This window comes from Bos taurus, chromosome 12 (assembly GCF_002263795.3).
Source record: "Bos taurus isolate L1 Dominette 01449 registration number 42190680 breed Hereford chromosome 12, ARS-UCD2.0, whole genome shotgun sequence".
NCBI lineage: Eukaryota > Metazoa > Chordata > Mammalia > Artiodactyla > Bovidae > Bos > Bos taurus.
Window position 1 is genome coordinate 39,036,477 of NC_037339.1, and position 13,347 is coordinate 39,049,823.

At 37.3% G+C, this 13,347-nt stretch overlaps 1 long non-coding RNA gene across 1 annotated transcript; it reads right to left on the reverse strand.

Annotated features, from left to right (window-relative positions):
* Positions 1 to 726: 726 nt before the first annotated feature.
* Positions 727 to 12,524, reverse strand: LOC132346772 (uncharacterized). Its single transcript, XR_009496721.1, has 3 exons — positions 12,418 to 12,524; positions 5,572 to 5,671; positions 727 to 1,004 (listed from the first exon to the last, which is right to left on the reverse strand). It is a non-coding gene; the product is annotated as an uncharacterized lncRNA (long non-coding RNA).
* Between the last annotated feature and the right edge of the window lie 823 nt (positions 12,525 to 13,347).

The following is a 13,347-nucleotide window of genomic DNA, read 5'->3' on the forward strand; positions in this document are numbered from 1 at the left end:
ATGCATTCCTATTTATGGCTGAATAATATTCCATTGTATATATGTACCATGACTTTATCCATTCCATCTGTCATTGGACATCTAGCTTGCTTCCATGTCCTGCTGCTGCTGCTAAGTCACGTCAGTCTTGTCTGACTCTGTGTGACCCTATAGACGGCAGCCCACCAGGCTCCGCCATCCCTGGGATTCTCCAGGCAAGAACACTAGAGTGGGTTGCCACCTAGCTATTGTAAATAGTGCTGCAATGAATACTGGGGAACATGGGTCTTTTTCAAATATGGTTTCTTAATGGTATATACCCAGTAGTGGGATTGTTGGGTCATATGGTAGTTTTATTTCTAGATTTTTAAGGAATATCAATAGTGCTCTCCTGACTAGCTATATTAATTCGCATTCCTATGAACAAAATAAGAAGGTTCACTTTTCTCCACACCTTCTCCAGCATTTAATGTTTGTAGATGATGGCCATTCTGATTTGACCAGTGTGAAGTGATACTTTTTTTTTTTTTAATTTCTGTAGTAATGAGTGATGGAGAAGGCAATGGCACCCCACTCCAGTACTCTTGCCTGGAAAATCCCATGGATGGAGGAGCCTGGAAGGCTGCAGTCCATGGGGTCGCTGAGGGTCGGACACGACTGAGTGACTTCACTTTCACTTTTCACTTTCATACATTGGAGAAGGAAATGGCAACCTACTCCAGGGTTCTTGCCTGGAGAATCCCAGGGACAGGGCATCCTGGTGGGCTGCTGTCTATGGGGTCGCACAGAGTCAGACACAACTGAAGTGACTCAGCAGCAGCAATAATGAGTGAAGTTGAGCATCTTTTCATGTGTTTATTCAGAGAAGGCAATGGCAACCCACTCCAGTACTGTTGCCTTTATTAGCCATCTGTATGACTTCTTTGGATAAATATCTGTGTAGGCATTCTGCTTAGTTGTTTCATTTGCTATTATTTTCTTCCATTCTGAGGTTGGTCTTTTCATCTTATTTATAGCTCCCTTTGCTGTGGAAAAAAATGTAAGTTTAATTAGGTTTCACTTGTTTATTTTTGTTTTTATTTCCATTACTCTAGAAGGTGAGTCATAAAGGATCTTGCTGTGATTTCTGGCAAGGAGTGTACAGCCTATGTTTTCCTGTAAGAACTTTATGGTTTATGGCCTTCCTTTTAAGTCTTTAATTAATTTTGAGTTTGTGTGTGTGTCTGTGGTGTGTGTCTGTGTGAGTATATATGGTATTAGGAGGTGTTCTATCAATATCAATAACCTCAGATATGCATATGACACCACCCTTATGGCAGGAAGCAAAGAAGCACTAAAGAGCCTCTTGATGAAAGTGAAAAAGGAGAGTGAAAAAGTTGGCTTAAAACTCAACGTCCAGAAAACTAATATCATGACATTGGGTCCCATCATTTCATGGGAAATAGATGGGGAAACTGGAAACAGTGGCAGACTTTATTTTGGGGGGCTCCAAAATCACTGCAGATGGTGACTGCAGCCTTGAAATTAAAAGATGCTTACTCCTTGGAAGGAAAGTTATGACCAACCTAGACAGCATATTAAAAAGCAGAGACATTACTTTGCCAACAAAGGTCCTTCTAGTCAAGGCTATGGTTTTTCCAGTAGTCATGTATGGATGTGAGAGTTGGACTATAATGAAAACTTAGCACTGAAGAATTGATGTTTTTGAACTGTGGTGTTGGAGAAAACTCTTGAGAGATCCTTGGACTGCAAGGAGATTCAACCAGTCCATCCTAAAGGAAATCAGTCCTGATGCTGAAATCAGGACTGATGCTGAAACTGAAACTCCAATACTATGGCCACCTGATGCGAAGAACTGACTCATTTGAAAAGACCTTGATGCTGGGAAAGATTGAAGGCTGAGGAGAAGGGGACTACAGAGGATGAGATGGTTGGATGGCATCACCAACTCAATGGACATGAATTTGACTAAACTCCAAGAGTTGGTAATGGACAGGGAGGCCTGGCATGCTGCAATCCATGGATTCATAAAGAGTCGGACATGACTGAGCGACTGAACTGAGTTGAACTGAAGGAGGTGTCTGGTTTCATTCTTTTGCGTGTAGCTGTCCAGTTTTCCCAGTGCCACTTATCAAAGAGGCTGTCTTTTCTCCATTGTATATTCTTGCTTCCTTTATCAAAGACAAGGTGCTCATAGGTGTGTGAGTTATCTCTGTACTTTCTATCTTGCTCTGTTGGCCTATATTTTGTACCGGTACAATACTGTCTTGATAACTCTAGCTTTGCAGTATAGTCTAAAGTCAGGAAAGTTAATTCCTCCAGCTCCGTTTTTCTTCCTCAAGATTGCTTTGGTTATTCAGGATCATTTGTATTTCCAAACATATTATGATTTTTTTTACTCTAGTTCTGTGAAAATGTCATTGGTAGTTTGATAGGAATTGGATTGAATCTGTAGATTGCTTTGGATAGTATAATCATTTTCACATTATTAATTTTTCCTATCCAAGAACATGGTATATCTTTCCATCTGTTTGTATCATCTTTGATTTTCTTCACCAATGTCTTATAATTTTTTGTACATAGGTCTTTTATCTCTTTAGATAGGTTTATTTGTAGGGATTTTATTCTTTTTTTTATTTTTTTATTTTTTGCAATGATGAGTGGAATTGTTTCTGTAATTTCTCTTTCTGATAATTCATTGTTAACATACAGGAATGCAAGTGATTTCTGTATATGAATTTTATTTTATTTTTTTCTAATTTTATTTTATTTTTAAACTTTACATAATTGTATTAGTTTTGCCAAATATCAAAATGAATCCGCCACAGGTATACATGTGTTCCCCATCCCGAACCCTCCTCCCTCCTCCCTCCCCATACCATCCCTCTGGGCCATCCCAGTGCACCAGCCCTAAGCATCCAGCATCGTGCATCGAACCTGGACTGGCAACTCGTTTCCTACATGATATTTTACATGTTTTTATGTCCTATAGCTTTAATATATTTGGTGATTAACTCTACTAATTTTCTGATGGCATCTTTAGGGTTTTTAATGTATAAATTTATGTCATATGCAAACAGTGAGAGCTTTACTTCTTTTCCAATATGTATTCTTCTTATTTCTTTTTCTTCTCTGATTGCTGTGGCTAGGACTTCCAAACCTATGTTGAATATTAATGGATACTCTTGTCTTGTTCCTGATTTAGAAGAAATTGTTTAAAGTTTTCATTGTTGACATAAACAGTTGCTGTGAGTTTATCATATATGGCCTTTATTATGTTTAGGTATGTTTCTTCTATGCCTGCGCTTCTGGAGCATTTTTACCATAAATGGGTGTTAAAATTTCTCAAAGGTTTTCTCTGCATCTATTGAGGTGATTATAATGTTTTAATCTTTTAGTTTGTTAATATGATGTATCATACTGATTGTTTTGCATGTATGGAAGAATCCTTGCATTGCTGAGATAAGCCAACTTGATCATGATGTATGATTATTTTAATGTATTGTTGGATTCTACTTGCTAGAACTTTGTTGAGGATTTTTACATCTACTTTCATCAATGATATTGGCCTGTAATTTTATCGTGACATTTTTGTCTGATTTTGGTATCAGGGTGTTTGTGGTCTCACAGAATGGGGGGGTTTTCCTTCCTCTGCAATTTTCTGGAAGAGATTGAGCAGAATAAGTGTCAGTGCTTCTTTAAGCCATGGTAGAATTTGCCTGTGAAGTCATCTGGTCCTGGGCTTTTTATTGCTGGAAAAAAATTTTACTGCAGACTTGATTTCTGTGCTTTGATTGATCTGTTCATATTTTCTATTACTTCCTGGTTCAGTCTTGAAAAATTATACTTTTCTAAGATTTTGTCCATTTCTTTAAATCTGTCCATTTTACTGGCATATAGTTGCTTTTAGTAGTCTCTTATGAACCTTTGCATTTCTGCATTGTCTGTTGTATCCTCTCCTTTTTCATTTATTGATTTGAGTCACAGTTTTTTTCTTGATGAGTCTGCAAAATTGTCATTTTTTAAAATCTTATCAAAGGACCAGCTTTTAGTTTTTTTGGTCTTCACTGTTGTCTCCATTTCTTTTTCACTTATATCTGTTCTGATCTTTAAGGCCAGGAGTATTTTGACTTCCCTTTTTCAGTAGAAGTGTTAATTGCAATTATTTCACCCTTGTTTTACCACTGAGTACTTGGTGAAGCTAGGAAAAGTATAAATAACCTCAGATGCACAGTTGACACCACCCTTATGGCAGAAAACAAAGAGGAACTAAAGAGCCTCTTGATGAAATTGAAAGAGGAGAGTGAAAAAGCTGGCTTAAAACTAAGCATCCAAAAAACTAAGATCATAGCATCCAGTCCCATCACTTCATGGCAAATAGATGGGAAAACAATGGGAACAGGGACAGACTTTATTTTCGTGGGCTCCAAAGTCACTGCAGGTGGTGACTGCAGCCATGCAATTAAAAGACAATTTCTCCTAGGAAGAAAAATTATGAACAACCTAGACAGCATATTAAAAAATAGAGACATTACTTTGCTGACAAATACCCATATATTCAAATATATGTTTTTCCCAGTAGTCATGCATGGATGTGAGAGTTGGACTATAAAGATTTCTGAGCACTGAACAATTGATGCTTTTGAACTGTGATGTTGGAGAAGACTCTTGAGAGTTCCTGGGACTGCAAGGAGATCAATTCAGTGTCAATCCTAAAGGAAATCAGTCCTGAATATTCATTGGAAGGATTGATGCTGAAGCTGAAGCTCCAATACTTTGGCCACCTGCTGTAAAGAGTTGATTCATTGGAAAAGACTCCGATGCTGGGAATGATTGAGGGCAGAAGGAGAAGGGGATAACAGAGTATGAGATGGTTGAATGGCATCACTGACTTGATGGACATGAGTTTGAGCAAACTCTGGGTGATGGTGATGGACAGGAAGCCCAGCATGCTGAAGTCCATGAAGTTGCAAAGAGTTGGACATGACTGAACAAGAAGTTGTTGAACTCAGGCTGATAACATACAGGAGTCACATCTGACTTGATATAAAGATTGCTATGTATTACCAGAGATTCTAGACTTTTGAGTTGGATGTAGTGATGGGTTGAAATTTTTGTGGAGATATGATGAATGTTTTCTTTAATGGTAATAAAATAAAGAGATATTTTATGATCAAAATTTTGGCTATTTTTAGCAAGTGGATTGTGGGTGAAAGTGACAAGTGTCATTTGGGGTTGAAATAATAAAAAAGACCCCTCAGAATATTCCATATTTTCTTTTATTCTTGAAGTAATCCTGAAACATTCATGTTGAGATTGTGGAGACACAACAGAGAAGTATAAGATTGTTAAACTGCCAGTTACAAGGAGCCTTCAAAGAATTTCCCAAACTACTTCATAACTTCCTTTAATGGAAAACAAACATTTATTATATTAAAATCATGAAATCTGGTGATTTAATTTTTGCTATTATAGTTCTAATTTTTATCTTATCTCTATGTCATGTATATAGTGCCATAATTTACATGAAATTAAGCCTGCACATATAAAAATATAAACCAGTGGAAAACTCCTACAAGTTGAGTGACTCACTTTTCTTTGCAGAGTTGAGACATCAGGAGAGGTTTTCTTATAGAAGTCTTGCTCTTTCAGAACAAATGTCAGAGGGAAGGAAATTTTCCCATAAACAAGCCTGGAAGGAATATGCATTATATGTTAATTGGGACATTAACTTTACAAATATATGTACTACTTACTTATAAAACATTTTAAAACATGTAAGTGAAGTGTGATCCATTAATTTCAGACATAAATAAATAGATGTTTCTATAATTATCCTCCAAATCATGCCATTTTTTAAAGGTCAAATGGAACTCAATTAATAATTATGCCAGAAAAACTAATGTTAACTAGTACTCTTCTGATAAAACTAGGTCATATGATTACCCTCTCTAAAAGCTTTTTCAAAGCTCTGGAAGTTACCTTCATTTTCCTTTCCTTTCTTCTTCCTCTTGAAAAACAAAGTGAATTAAAACCAAATAAAAATCTTCCTTTCTTTCCTTGAAATGCAATTGATGAAAATATAGATTTTCATACCATTATTGGAGTTTAGACTTAAAAATGAAAATATTCTTGGGGACTGCACTGATTGGTGGATACATGCTCATAGTCGAAGGCAGTCACCAGTAGCATAAATTGGAGGGGCCTAAGAAACGAGGGTGTGAGGGTTCTCAGAGTAAAACAAAGGGTAATAAGTAATGACTGCATGCCTCAAAGACAAATTTCACTTACTTCAGTCTTGCAAAGAGCCAGCAATGTCTGAATATATAGTTCTTAAAAGTGAATTATCATTAACCTTGAGAGAAATTTCATGGTGCATGTTATATTGTTCTCATTTTATTTCTAATTTCAGACTGAGGTCTACTGCCAAGTAACTTTTTTCTCCTTCAATAATTACCTGAAACACAAACTTCAACATGAAGTTTTCAGTGATTAAGTCATTTAAATAAATTAAATAGTCTTGAGCAATAATCAGTCAGAGCAGTTATCCATTTTAGATGAGTCATCTGAATAATAAATGTTTTAAAAAAATCCTCTTCAATCACATTTAGCCCGAATTTTTTCTATAATTGCCTTAATTTCTTAGCACAATTACTAAATGTCCACACACTTCTTTTACAATTTTACTACCCAATTCATTTTCTCTTGCTCATCAGCTTTGCAAATTAATAGTATGTTAAGTACATCAGGGTAGCTTACTTGAAAGGAATGTTAAAGTGAATTTTTGTAAATGACTAATAAACGTGCTTTAAAAGATATCCAGGAATCTTTAGGATTCTCATTCTAGAGTAAACCTGTATTTGTGTCCAAATTACATTTTTCTGTTGACATTGAAATTCATTAATGTCCAAAAAGGTATTAAAAAAGATAAAAATAACTACTTATTCATTTAGTCCCCAAAATGAGGCAGGTGTTATACTAGGCATTTTACGTATATTGTCTTATGCTTATTCTATAAATAAGGCTGGAAGCTATATTTATGGTTATTTTAACCTTTGGACCTTACACACAAATCAGGCATTTCCTACATAAATATAGTTTTATATGTTTTTTTCAAAATTTCTAACTTTTGTAAAATTAGCAAATTTTTAGAGACACAGAGCATGTTTTGTCTCTTCTACTTGTTCTGCACCACCTCTACCTCATTCAAGAATAATAATGGTATTATATTTCAGGAAATTCTCTTAACCACAAATGTTAAAATTTTAGGAAATTACTTTCTATGAAAAAATGAATAAAACATAATATAAAGTAACTGAGCTGACTCAAAATTAACAGTTGTTTTTGCCCGAATTTGGCAAAAACTATTGTGTGACTTCAGCTATTTATATGTCTCATGCTTGTATTACATCTGCCAATGCATGAGATAATTACTTAATTTTTCTTTCACTCCATATGGAGTGAAAGGAACCTATAAGAAAACCTCTCTTGATTTCCAAGCTCTACAAAGAAAAACATGTTAATTATAAAATGAAGCACACATTTGTAAACAAAGAGCATAATTCTATGTCAGATACTAAAATTGACCAGCAATCATTTCATGCTTTAATTTCTTGCACAGAGTGCAAGCCAGTCTTATCAAATCGGTTTTCTTTGACAGATCGTTATTTTCCCAATTTCCCTTTCCACTTGGAATAGCTCTGGGACCCATCTCTGTCCAGTTATATGTTGTACTGTTGGAAAATAACCTTCATGCAATGGTAGCCTCCACAAACACTACAAGTAAGCTATCCCAGGGGGCATGGTCCAGAAAGATTACAAACCAAATTAAAATGATCCAATCACAGGGCTTATCAAAATTAAGTGAAATGCAAGGGAGAGAGGTGATATTGATTAACACATTTAGGATAGGATGCAAGCAAGATGGAAGCACCTCATTTTCTGAATCCAGGGTATGCAGTGTTTATGTATCCTGTTTCTTTGTCTTATTAAATGCCCTGCTGGTAGGTATGAGGACCAGAATGGAGACTCTTAACAACTGAGCCAAATGACAGATGTCCTGAACCAAAGATATTTGCTCCACTATAGAGCTGCAAGAAAAAGTAGTAGCTTCTCAAAAATTCTGATGAGTAGCCATAGCATGTATTTGTGTCTCTTTAGCAGAGAACTCACAGGGCTAGAATGGATGTTACCAGTAGGTGACCCAATCAGTTCAGTTCAGTTCAGTTCAGTCACTCAGTTGTGTCTGACTTTTTGCAACCCATGATTTGCAGCACGCCAGGCCTCCCGGTCCATCACCAATTCCCAGAGTTTACTCAAACTCATGTCCATCGATTTAGTGATGCCATCCAGCCATCTCACCTCTGTCGTTCCCTTCTCCTCTACCAATCCCTCCCCCAATCCCTCCCAGCATCAGGGTCTTTTCTAATGAGTCAAGACTTTGCATGAGGTGGCCAAAGTATTGGAGTTTCAGCTTTAGCATCAGTCCTTCCAATGAACACCCAGGACTGATCTCCTTTAGGATGGACTGGTTGGATCTCCTTGTAGTCCAAGAGACTCTCAAGAGTCTTCCCCAACACCACAGTTCAAAAGCATCAATTCTTCTGCGCTCAGCTTTCTTCACAGTCCAACTCTCACATCCATACACGACCACTGGAAAAACCATAGCCTTGACTAGACAGATTTTTGTTTGCAAAGTAATTTCTCTGCTTTTAATATGTTATCTAGGGTAGCCCAATAAGACCTTATAAATATTTAGTGCTGGAGTATCTTGAGACACTTATTTATATCTTACAGAATGTGGTCCACTGGAAATAGGAATGGCAAACCACTTCAGTATTCTTGCCTTAAGAACCCCATGAACAGTATGAAAAGGTAAAATGATAGGATACTGAAAGAGGAACTCCCCAGGTCAGTAGGTGCCCAATATGCTACTGGAGGTCAGTGGAGAAATAACTCCAGAAAGAATGAAGGGATGGAGCCAAAGCAAAAAGAATACCCAGCTGTGGATGTGACTGGTGATAGAAGCAAGGTCTGATGCTGTAAAGAGCAATATTGCATAGGAACCTGGAATGTCAGGTCCATGAATCAAGGCAAATTGGAAGTGGTCAAACAAGAGATGGCAAGAGTGAATGTCGACATTCTAGGAATCAGCGAATGAAAATGTACTGGAATGGGTGAATTTGACTCACATGGCCATTATATCTACTACTGTGGGCAGGAATCCCTCAGAAGAAATGGAGGAGCCATCATGGTCAACAAAAGAGACCGTAATGCAGTACTTGGATGCAATCTCAAAAATGACAAAACGATCTCTGTTCGTTTCCAAGGCAAACCATTCAATATCACAGTAATCCAAGTCTATGCCCCAACCAGTAATGCTGAAGAAGCTGAAATTGAATGGTTTATGAAGACCTACAAGACCATTTACAACCAACAGCCAAAAAAGATGTCCTTTTCATTATAGGGGGCTGGAATGCAAAAGTAGGAAGTCAAGAAACACCTGGAGTAACAGGAAAATTTGGCCTTGGAATACAGAATGAAGCAGGGCAAAGGCTAATAGAGTTTTGCCAGGAAAATGCACTGGTCATAGCAAACACCCTCTTTCAAGAACACAAGACAAGACTTTACACATGGATATCACCAGACGGTCAACACCAAAGTCAGATTGATTATATTCTTTGCAGCCAAAGATGGAGAAGCTCTATACAGTCAACAAAAACAAGACTGGGAGCTGACTGTGGCTCAAATCATGAATTCCTAATTGCCAAATTCAGACTTAAATTGAAGAAATTAGGGAAAACCACTAGACCATTCAGGTATGACCTAAATCAAATCCCTTATGATTATACAGTGGAAGTGAGAAATAGATTTAAGGGCCTAGATCTGAATAGATAGAGTGCCTGATGAACTATGGAATGAGGTTCGTGACATTGTAAAGGAGACAGAGATGAAGACCATCCCCGTGGAAAAGAAATGCAAAAAAGCAAAATGGCTGTCTGGGGAGGCCTTACAAATAGCTGTGAAAAGAAGAGAAGAGAAAAGCAAAGATATAAACATCTGAATGCAGAGTTCCAAAGAATAGCAAGAAGAGATAAGAAAGCCTTCTTCAGTGATCAATGCAAAGAAATAGAGGAAAACAACAGAATGGGAAAGACTAGGGATTTCTTCAAGAAAATCAGAGATACCAAAGGAACATTTCATGCAAAGATGAGCTCGATAAGGGACAGAAATGGTATAGACCTAACATAAGCAGAAGATATTAAAAAGGGGTGGGAAGAATACACAGAAGAACTGTACAGAAAAGATCTTCACGACTCGGATAATCACAATAGTGTGATCACTCATCTAGAGCCAGACATGCTGGAATGTGAAGTCAAGTGGGACTCAGAAAGCATCACTACGACAAAGCTAGTGGTAGTGATGGAATTCAAGCAGAGCTATTTCAAATCCTGAAAGATGATACTGTGAAAGTGCTGCACTCAATATGCCAGCAAATATGGAACACTCAGCAGTGGTCACAGGACTGAAAAAGGTCAGTTTTCATTCCAATCCCAAAGAAAGGCAATGCCAAAGAATGCTCAAACTACCACACAATTGCACTCATCTCACATGCTAGTAAAGTAATGCTCAAAATTCTCCAAGCCAGGCTTCAGCAATACGTGACCTGTGAACATCCTGATGTTCAAACTGGTTTTAGAAAAGGCAGAGGAACCAGAGATCAAATTGCCAACATCCACTGGATGATCAAAAAAGGAAGACAGTTCCAGAAAACATCTATTTCTGCTTTATTGACTATGCCAAAGCCTTTGACTGTGTGGATCACAATAAACTGTGGGAAATTCTGAAAGAGATGGGAATACCAGACCACCTGACCTGCCTCTTAAGAAATCTGTATGCAGGTCAGGAAGCAACAGTTAGAACTGGACATGGAACAACAGACTGGTTCCAAATAGGAAAAGGAGTATGTCAAGGCTGTATACTGTCACCCTGCTTATTTAACTTTTACGCAGAGTACATCATGAGAAATGCTGGACTGGAAGAAACACAAGCTGGAATCAAGATTGCCAGGAGAAATATCAATAACCTCAGATATGCAGATGACACCACCCTTATGGCAGAAAGTGAAGAGGAACTCAAAAGCCTCTTGATGAAAGTGAAAGTGGAGAGTGAAAAAGTTGGCTTACAGCTCAACATTCAGAAAACGAAGATCATGGCATCCAGTCCCACCACTTCATGGGAAATAGATGGGGAAACAGTGGAAACAGTGTTAGACTTTTTTTTTTTTTTTTCTGAGCTCCAAAATCACTGTAGATGGTAACTGCAGCCATAAAATTAAAAGACGCTTACTCCTTGGAAGGAAAGTTATGACCAATCTAGGTAGCATATTCAAAAGTAGAGACATTACTTTGCCAACAAAGGTCCGTCTAGTCAAGGCTATGATTTTTCCAGTGGTCATGTATGGATGTGAGAGTTGGACTGTGAAGAAGGCTGAGTACCAAAGAGTTGATACTTTTGAACTGTGGTGTTGGAGAAAACTCTTGAGAGTCCCTTGGACTGCAAGGAGATCCACCCAATCCATTCTGAAGGAGATCAGCCCTGGGATTTATTTGGAAGGAATGATGCTAAAGCTCAAACTCCTGTACTTTGGGCACCTCATGCGAAGAGTTGACTCATTGGAAAAGAGTCTGATGCTGGGAGGGATTGGGGGCAGGAGGAAAAGGGGATGACGGAGGATGAGATGGCTGGATGGCATCACTGACTGGATGTACGTGCGTCTGAGTGAACTCTGGGAGTTGGTGATGGACAGGGAGGCCTGGCATGCTGCGATTCATGGGATCTTAAAGAGTCAGACATGACTGAGCGACTGAACTGAACTGAACTGATGTATATTGAGCCTCATGTGTATTTGTGTGTGTGTTCTCTGTCTGACTCTTTGCAACCCCATGCATTGCAGAATGGGGTAGGCTCCATTGTCCATGGGATTTCCCAGCCAAGAATACTGAAATGGGTTGACATTTCCTTCTCCAGGCTGTCTTCCTGACTCAGGGATTGAACCCACATCTTCTGCATTGGCAAATGGATTCTTTACCACTGAGCCACCAGGGAAACCCCACATGTATAATTACTACTGTCTGCTTGCTTCCCTTCAGCTTGTGATGCTGGTATAAAGACATAACTGTAAGAGCCATGCTGTTTCTATAATGTTGAAAAGCCAACATGCTAGAGAACAAGTTGTTACAGGTTGGAAAAAATTTTTTTTTCTGTGTTCTTAACAACATTTTTTCTCCAATGAACATAAGATGTAATCTTTCCATTTTGTTCCTTGGAGGTGAGTGCATGTGTGAATGCTGAGTTATGCCCAACTCTTTGCAAGCCCTTGGACTGCAACTCACTATGCTCCTCTGTCCACAGACTTTTCCAGGCAATAATACTCACTCCAGGGGTGAGTTGCCATTTCCTCCTCCAGAGAATATCCCAGACTTAGGGATCAAACCTTCATCTTCTGTGTCTCTTGCATTGGCAGTTGGATTCTTTACCACTGATCCATCCCTGGAAGCAGATAGATATATAGATATATATACACAATATATAATTTGATACACAATATATAATTTGTTTATTTTATTTCACATATGTGTGTATATATATATGTATGTCTTAGTATTTGTTTCATTTATCCCATGTATTATCTATACATATTCAAGAACATTAATTATGCATATGTATACATAGATAGGGATACATATTTATCTTGGATACAGACATATCTGCAAAATATTATATATGTATGATATACACTAACATATGTATATACACATATATGTCTTTTATGGCAAGTTAGTTTACTAATTATTTCATTTCACATATGTGTGTGTGTGTGTATTATGGTAATAAATTATATAATCAAAGTAGTGCTACCTTACTTGAAGGAAATAAGCTATCTTTGCCTTTGTCTTTGATTATAATGTAATAGTTGATACAGTTTGTACACAATTAAGGGCATACGTGAATTATATCATTGAATGTTTAAGGAAATAAAGTCAATTTAGGCACAATTATCAATAAAAAGTAACAAAGAATTTGGATGTATGATTAAATTCAGAAAATAATGTCAAATATTTGTAAAATGTATTAAACATTTAATTTTTGTTACAAATAATACTGTGTAATACCTGAGACATAACACTAGAAGTGGCTATAACAGGGAGTTATCATCATTGGTGAAACTCAAGGTGATTTTCCAAATATTCAAATGTTTTCTCTATTTCTCTTCAATTTTGAAAATTGAGACAAAAAATTTTAAGCAATAGAGTTAAGATAGCCACTTTTAATATAAATCAGCTTAGTGATGATATGCATGGATAA